The sequence below is a fragment of the Leptonychotes weddellii genome, unplaced genomic scaffold, assembly GCF_054177405.1.
Source record: "Leptonychotes weddellii isolate Sample4059 unplaced genomic scaffold, ASM5417740v2 HiC_scaffold_5935, whole genome shotgun sequence".
In the NCBI taxonomy this organism is placed as follows: domain Eukaryota; kingdom Metazoa; phylum Chordata; class Mammalia; order Carnivora; family Phocidae; genus Leptonychotes; species Leptonychotes weddellii.
In genome coordinates this window covers 1-8870 of record NW_028027725.1, presented here as the reverse complement: position 1 = coordinate 8870, position 8870 = coordinate 1, and the positions used below count along the sequence as shown (strand labels likewise).

The 8870-nt window shown below is 39.6% G+C and overlaps 1 long non-coding RNA gene across 1 annotated transcript; it reads right to left on the bottom strand.

The window, feature by feature from the left end:
• Positions 1-1597: 1597 nt before the first annotated feature.
• LOC145719628 (uncharacterized) lies at positions 1598-8864 on the bottom strand. Its single transcript, XR_014142507.1, has 2 exons — positions 7743-8864; positions 1598-2593 (listed from the first exon to the last, which is right to left on the bottom strand). It is a non-coding gene; the product is annotated as an uncharacterized LOC145719628 (long non-coding RNA).
• Between the last annotated feature and the right edge of the window lie 6 nt (positions 8865-8870).

Sequence of the window (8870 nt, the reverse complement as noted above, 5' to 3'; positions counted from 1 at the left end):
ATGTAATTCAGAAATCCATGGTTTCCAAATGGTAACAACTACTGGTGACAATGAACCAGGGAGCGGCTGGGTGGCTCAGCCCATGAAGGGTCTGCCTTGGGCTCAGGTCATGATCCCGGGGTCCTGGGAGCAAGCCCCTGCTTCGGGCTCCCTGCTTGGCGGGAAGCCTGCTTCTCCCTCTCCCTCTGCCCCTCCACTCCTGCTCTCTAATAGATAGACAAAAATCTTTAAAAAAAAGAAAAAAGAAAAAGAACCAGGACAGACCATTTAGTGAAGATGAAGTAACCTCAGATGTTAATACCCTTCAAAAAAACCTTAACTTTCACTAGAAAATTTAGCAATATTTACACAAACATATGGCATTTAAGGTGGCAGGGACGGCTGGGTGGCTCAGTCAGTTACGCATCTGCCTTTGGCTCAGGTCATGATCAGGGTCCTGAGAGGCAGTCCCACTTCAAGTTCTGCTTCTCCCTCTCCGTGTCCCCTACCCCCACCACCCACTACCTCCCCACCCCGGCTTGTGCTCTCTCACTCACTCTCGCTCTCTCAAATAAAATCTTATTAAAAAAAAAAAAAAGTAAAGGGGCGCCTGGGCGGCTCAGTCATTAAGCGTCTGCCTTCGGCTCAGGTCATGATCCCCAGGTCCTGGGATGGAGCCCTGCATCGAGCCCCGCATCGGGCTCCCTGCTCGGTGGGAAGCCTGCTTCTCTCTCTCCCACTTCCCCCTGCTTGTGCTCCCATTTTCACTGTGTCTCTGTCAAATAAATAGATAAAATCTTTAAAAAAAAACAACAAAACACAAAAAAACGAAAGTGGCAGTTAACTGAATGTTATCTTTCCCAATGTATTACACCTTTAAAATCACCTCTCATGAATAATCTCAGGAACAATATTCAGTTACCTATTTAAAATACTTTCTTCCCTTGATTATAGCAATTTTATGCAAGAATATCTGAGATTTAAAAAAATAGTCCCTTGAGCGTCACCTGGCTGGCTCAGTCAGAGGAGCATGAGACTCGTGATCTTGGAGTCTTGAGTTCGAGCCCCAGGCTGGGTGTAGAGATTACTTAAATAAATAAATCTTAAAAAAAAAGTCACGGGGTGCCTGGGTGGCTCAGTCGTTAAGCGTCTGCCTTCGGCTCAGGTCATGATCTTAGGGCCCTGGGATCGAGCCCCGCATCGGGCTCCCTGCTCCGCGGGAAGCCTGCTTCTCCCTCTCCCACTCCCCCTGCTTGTGTTCCCCCTCTCGCTGTGTCTCTCTCTGTCAGATAAATAAATAAAATCTTAAAAAAAAAAAAAAAGTCACTTGAATCGCATTAAGGACTGCCCAAAATCTAATTTTAGTTTTGCATTCTTTATGAATAAAAAGCAACCAATAACCACTTTCCTCTTCTTTTCCCACTTATAATATTCTTAGATCCAACTTCAGTGACTATGTATTCCAGGAACTACAGAAAGATTTTAAGTACTGTCTGTAAAGAATAGTTTATAATTGCTTCCTACAGATTTTTGTTTATTTTGTAAACCATAGTCAACCCTTAGAACACCTTAACTCCCCTTATTTCCTTCAATAAAAATGAGTAATTTGACACTTCAGGCAGATGTAACATTTTTAATACCCAACTTCCTTAACATAAGGTAAAACAGTCTTAGGCAGGCAACCACTGTGAATTTTTTAAATGTCCAAAGTAATTACACAGGTATGGATCACATTCAGTATTTAGCGTATGATCGAGTAATTAGAAAGAAATAAAAAACAAAGTTAAAGTTAAGAACCAATATTTCTTTGAAAAGCTTGTTAATTTACTTCTGGACAAATAAGTGGTTAAGAACCATCAGTATAAACCTATTTTTAGTCTCTGTCCTTCAAACTGCCTAAAAGTTCTTAGAACACAGAAAAACTAAATTTGAATGCATTTGTAACAGCTTAATAATTTATGTGCCTTATTAGGATCTTTTAATGGAATGTTTTGAAACCAATCATAATTCACTGCAAGGATAAATCAGAAAAAGAAAACAAATTTTTGAATCGCATGTTACAATGACCTGGACAAAAGTAATTATCAACTAGTAATAACTAACACATGCAACAGATTGAGAAATTAAATCCTCTGCTATATATACTTGTAAGTATTTTGTCAGACATGAGAAATGTTTCTATCAATAACATTCATCTCCCCACAGATTCAACTTTATTTTAAACAAGTAAACAGTTCTTTCTCTCCGGATTTTTACATGTATCAGTGCAAAGTAAAACAAAGCAACTTCAGTAGAAATGGCTTATTACAAGGTTATTCTAAAAAGGCTTATTCCCCTAAATGTACTAAAAGATGTCCAAATCGTGCGAATGATCCACCTCGATGGCTTCCTCTGCATCCAGCTTTGTCTCTCCGTGGCCTTCCTGCGGCTCGTCAAGAGAGGCCAGAGCCTCGTTCGTATCACTTGCAAAAGTTTCTCGTGATGTATCGTCATCTTCTTGAAAATTTAGATTTTTAATAGCTTGTTTCATTTTTTTCCCCAATACTTGTGTTCTCCTCTTTCTAGCAGCCTTTTTATTTTCATACTCCTTTTGATTTTCAATGTAGAAAATGTCCTACAATAAAGGAACGACTCGAAGTAAAGACTGCCATTTACTGAACGTTTATTAGAAGGCTTCCTTTACGTTATCTTCATTTCTCACAAAAAACAAGCAAATATTATTAGACTCTAATAGGACACAGAGTCCAAGATAGCAGGGAAGCCCCCACTGCAACCAGAGGATGAAGCTGTAATTCAAACTTAACCTCATGTTAGCTCCGGGGCGCACGCTTATTCAACCATCACATACCATCTCTACAGCCACAGGCTTCCAAAATGGGAAGATATGGTAGCAAAATCATGTTGCTTAGGATTTAAATTAAAATCTATTTTGTCCCAACAAAACAGAAGTCTTTGGAATAAGGGTTTACTAACTTTGAAATGGCATCATAACCATACGTGACTGCACATGCTAAGAAACCAAGCCATGCCTGAAGGGTGTGACTAAGTATGATCACGTAACCTACACAAAGGAAAAAATCCATCCCTTAAAAAAATGTTACTGTAACTAGCGTGGAGAATGTAAACCTGTCAATAACTTATACCATGAGGCATAAAAATAATGCAATCAGCACTGGGATATATTCCAGGATGTTAGAAGAGGGATTTTGTAACAGAAAAACATGAGATTGCTAGTACAGGGCTTCTCCACCTGGGCAATCCGAAACGTCCAGCTCGATCCCTGCTGTGTGCACTGCAGGAGGGTTAGCAGCATACCTGGCCTCGCCCCATCAGCAAAGAACCCCTCCATCCCCAAACTGAGACAACCAAACACATCTCCAGGCACTGCCCAACGTCCTCCAAGAGGCAAAATCGCCAGCGGATGAGAGCTGCCAAAGGAGAAAATGTGTTTCATTCAACTACTACATGGGAAAACATAAAACAGCACCTGGGAACCTTGATGCAGATAGAGAAGTGTAGTTTCAGAGGCTACAAAAAGAAAAGTAGGCCAGGGATCTAAAGAGAAGGCCAAAAATGACTATGCTAAAACAGAGAAGGTTCCAAGGTCTAAAAGAGAAGTTAGGATAGGCAGGACACACTTCTGACACCCTATGATCTTCTGGGAAGGGACTACTAAAAGCTATAACCAAGTCACTCCCTATTATGTTCCTAAAGTGCACAAATTACAAATCCCCTCTTGTTTATAAAAAGTACTATGTACAATGGTGAAATAAAGGAGGCCCTCTCCTAATATTTTTTTTTTTCCTCTCCTAATATTTATGCTAAATAGTTACAAGCAGCACAGAGAACTAGCAGAGGAAGGAGTAAGGAGCCCTGAAATTAAGGCAACAAGGGAAGGCTTCAGAAGGTGAAAGCTTTGATGGGAAGAAGGAATAAAAGTACCTGCTAAAGGAATGACAAGATTGGGGGTGGAGAAGGAGGGTACAGGTGTAAGAAGTGGAAGAAGGACCAAAAAAAGTGACTTCAGAGAGGCACCATTTACTGAATGAGCACCTTTATATGCCAGGTATTGTGTTAGGATTTTTCATTGTCAGCGGAACCTTATGAAGTGGGTATTATCCTTCTCTTCAGATGAGGAAAGCGAGAGTGCCCGCTTCGGCAGCACATACACTAAAATCAGAGGAGAAGAGAAGGCACAAGACTGCAGAGCCAACATGTGAGGTATCAAGTGTAAGCTCGTATATTAGTTTTCCATATTCTCATTCTTAAAACCCATGGTGTTGCCTTCACAGAAGTGTGACAACTCACAATTTTTTCAAGGGTCTGCTTACCCGCCAAGGGCAGAGATAAAGAGCAGCTGTGAGGGGAAGGAGTCCCATTTCATGGGAAAGCTCATCCAAGCATCTCGAAAAAAACAAGTCTGAGGAGTACAGTGCTTGGCAACACCAAGTAAAATGATAGTTTCCCTTTTGCCTCCAAACACATGAAAAAGGAATGACATTCCATAGGTTACGAATGTGGCAGAACCAACAGGGCAATGGCCCAGAGAAATGCCGCTGTAAACTGTTGTTCATGTTGTTACAAAAATGCAGACAAGGGATAATCTGCCAGGAGCTTTCTGTCCTCCCTTCCCTATCTACCTGCACAGAATTCATTTTACAAGAACCTAAATGGTACACTATTTGCAGAGGGAGACCAGTACAGCTGAGCTTTTTAAAAAATACAGCAAATTAACTTTTTAACTACTCCTAATCTTTTTTTCTCTCACAAACTTTGTATTTTCCAAAACAAAACTTAAACAACTACAAACCAAAACAAAATGGTATGTCACATACCAAAACGAAATCAAATAAAAAAACCGCAAACAAGCCCACTCAGTTCGGTTCTGGCTTCCAAGTTCTACAGACTGATTATTAGCATTATAGTGATCCAAACAGTAATTATAACATGATCATTTAGATGATTTGAAATTACCTATGATGAAATTCTATTTGCTTTAGGTTTTTTTCTCTGATAAAAGGACTCAATCCATGCACATGCAGAAAATTTGGAAAAACACAGAAATATCTTAAAAGCCAAAACATTTATAATCCTCTGGAGCAGACCAAATCATTGGTAACTCTCTGGTGTTTTACATATCAATTAATTGTCCCATGCCTCTTTTTTGTTCTAAAATTGTAGTTTGCCTTTTTAAAAAATTGTCTTTCTACTTCATTTTTCTCCTTTTCTTAAAACTGCTTCACAAAAATAGAAGCTACAGCATAGTTACTTTAAAAATGTCCCTCATGGGGCGCCTGGGTGGCTCAGTCGTTAAGCGTCTGCCTTCAGCTCAGGTCATGATCCCAGGGTCCTGGGATGGAGCCCCGCATTGGGCTCCCTGCTCCGCGGGAAGCCTGCTTCTCCCTCTACCAGTCCCTCTGCTTGTGTTCCCTCTCTCGCTGTGTCTCTCTCGGTCAAACAAATAAAATCTTAAAAAGCAATAAAATAAAATAAAAAAAAAATTAAAATGTCCCTCTTGGTTAACACTCTTCTATTATTAGGTATTTCAAATGTTTGTTGTTACAATGCAATGTTTCTGGTAGCTTAACGTAACCTACTAACATTAAAATCTCTTTCTCTACAATGAGTTAGAACTGAAGTTCAAAGACGTGATTCAGTGAAAACAACCAGTTTCAAGTCAGTATTCTGCACGATCCCAGGGGGATCATTTTTATTACTTTTCATGTGCATACCATGGTAACATCCACTTTGATAGAACCTGGTACAGATTAAGTCCTATAAATATTTGGCCTAGTGCTGGGGACATGGTGAATAAATGTTATTTTCTTCTCTTCTGCTTGTGGAAATTGTCCAAAGTTTAGTTACCTACAAGAAGTTTTTCCAGATACCACTTTATTTAATCCTTTTAGAGCTCTATTCAATGGGCAGGACACTTACTAAAAAGTCCCCACTTAATAATTGAGAAAATTAAGGCTGAGGGAGAGTAAGTGATCTGCTCCGTCATATAATTACTAAATGGCAAAATTAAGATTAAAACCCAGATTCTGAATGTTAGGGAATTCTTTTTTTTTTTTTTTTTAAAGATTTTATTTATTTATTTGAGAGAGAGAGACTGAGAGAGAGAGAGCACATGAGAGGGGGGAGGGTTGGGAGGGTCAGAGGGAGAAGCAGACTCCCCGCCGAGCAGGGAGCCCGATGCGGGACTCAATCCAGGGACTCCAGGATCATGACCTGAGCCGAAGGCAGTCGCTTAACCAACTGAGCCACCCAGGCGCCCATTAGGGAATTCTTTTTATCACATCGTGCTATTCCTCTGACATTCTACTATCAAACAATGTTTAATGTTCCTTAGAAGGATGTTCCTTCTCAGTGTACACCTTTTGTCAGGGATCACCATGGGGGAGGAGGGAGAACATAAGCAAAAGCTCTGCTCTACTAACAGGCGTAAGGAAAATTACATCATTACAAATTTATCAAAGTCATTGTTCCAATGAGGAAAAAAGGCAGTTATGGACAAGAGATTTCAAATGTGCGGTAACAGTAACGTTTCCTGTAGGAATTTCAACAATAGATTTTTAAAAAATAACTGGAAGTGGACAGCCAGAAAACTTGAGGAAAAAAAATCTAACACTGAGCAGATATAAAATAAACTCACAAGGAGCGGCAGCTCAAGGGAAGTGACTTTTATTTATCTGTCTTCATTAGCATTATAAATGGCTCAACCATATTCCTCCGACCTGTATTACCCACTGTTATGGTAAAGAGAGTACAGAGCTGCTCAAATACAGTATCTGCTTTGCCTGTGTACCTACCACCTCTTTCCTATTCAAGAAGCAAGTTCTCCATCTTGATCAGATCTGCTAAATGTAATCATATTCCTTAATTAACAGATTAAAAGATAAATTCTGAGCTGTGAAAATCTCACATGGTAAAAGAACTTCCCATATAGGACATTCTAGTAATGCAAAAATGATTAATACTGAAGAGCCTAGATTCTAGTTTATAAGAACTACTGGAGACAGAGGATTGAATGAAACAAACCCATGAGGAGACAATGACCAGAATGTGGTATGTTCTATTAGATAACCATTCAGACTCTTCAAAAGGTCTAAATCACAAAAGAAAACGTGGAGTTAAAATGAGCAAAAGAGATACAATGGAAATCTAGACAGGATCCTGGTTTGGGGGGGGTGGAAGGTAGACAATACATTCTTGGGACAATTCAGGAAATTGGAATAAGGTCAAGATACTAGATGATACTATGAAGTTGTTTTTCCTTCTCTAAGGTAAAGCTATGTAGGAAACTGTCCTTATTATTGACAGATGCTTACTGAAATAATTAGAGCTGAGTGTCACGATGTTCACTACTTATTACCAAATGGTAGAGAAAAACAACTGTAAGGTAAGAATCTCAAAATATTAAAAACCCCTAAATCTAAGTGTAGGAAATTCATCCTATTATTCTTTCATCTATTCTGCACGTCTGAAATTTTTCATTAATAAAAAGTTGTAGGAGGGTAGAAAAAATAATTATGTGCTAAAAGACCAGGAAAACAACGTAACGGAAATTGTGACCTTGGCTTGGAAAGGGAAGAAGAGGAGGCAGTTTATAAAGGCACATGTTTTACTTGAAATGAGACACTGACAAAACTGGTCAAGTTAAGGCAGAACAGGTGATGGAGATTAAGAGAATATGAAGCTAGAACCCAAGCAGAAGTGAAATTATGATAGATCTTAAAAGTCAAGGACACTATAATTTTTACCTTAATTTGTTCCTCACTGATACTAGGAGTATTTTTCAGGAGATTCAGGAAAACTCCACCTGGTGTTCTTCTTCGACTACCATTCTACAAAAAGAAAGAGAAAAATGATACTGTATAGACTGTTCCTATGAATGGCCTAAAGCATCTTTTAAACAGAAAGGTACCTAAAGAAATAAAAAGGTCTACCCTGATCACCACAGTTTAACTGCAATGTCCTCCTCTCTTCTCCATACCTCTATTTCTTTTACCATAGCATTTATCACTTTCTAACATACCTGAAGATATATTTATTCTTTACATATTGTCTCCCTCCCACCCCTACCTACAATGTAAGATTGCTGTGTCTACAACAGTGCCTAGTACACAGCAATAAATAATCGTACAAGAAAAATGTCCATTAGGGCACCTGGGTGGCTCAGTCATTTAAGCGTCTGCCTTCGGCCCAGGTCATGATCTCAGGGTGCTGGGATCGAGCCCTACATTGGGCTCCCTGCTCAGCGGGGAGTCTGCTTCTCCCTCTCCCTCTGCCCCTCACCTCACTCGTGCTCTCTAATAATTAAATAAAATCTTTAAAAGAACAAAAAAAAGAAAACTGTCCATTAAAAGAAAGTGAATTTGGACTTGCATCTTTCCAACAACCAGTAGATTTTCACTAGCTCGCTATGATATAAACTTTCATTATTACAGTACTAAGATATTAATGAATCTATAACTTTGGGCTCAACTAAACAAAAATCCAAGTACCTCAGCAGTGACAAACAAGGGTGCCAGTACATGCATGATTATTGTAATTTGTTTTGTTGTCAAGTTCTGTTTTGACTTCCATAATCTAGATTCACATGCTATTTCCTCAGCCAATGCTATCAATTCTAACTGGTTTTTCTCTCCATTTCCACAGCATAATATTGATTCACTCTCATGTGATGTTACCATTCAGATTCATGAGGAGCAAATAAGGAGCCATTCAAACTTCATCCTCACCCTGCGGTGAAAGCTGAATTAAATGAAATCTCCAAAACCATATGGGATAAAGTACCACTGCCTACTGGGGCGCCTGGGTGGCTCAGTCGTTAAGCGTCTGCCTTTGGCTCAGGTCATGATCCCAGGGTCCTGGGATCGAGCCCCGCA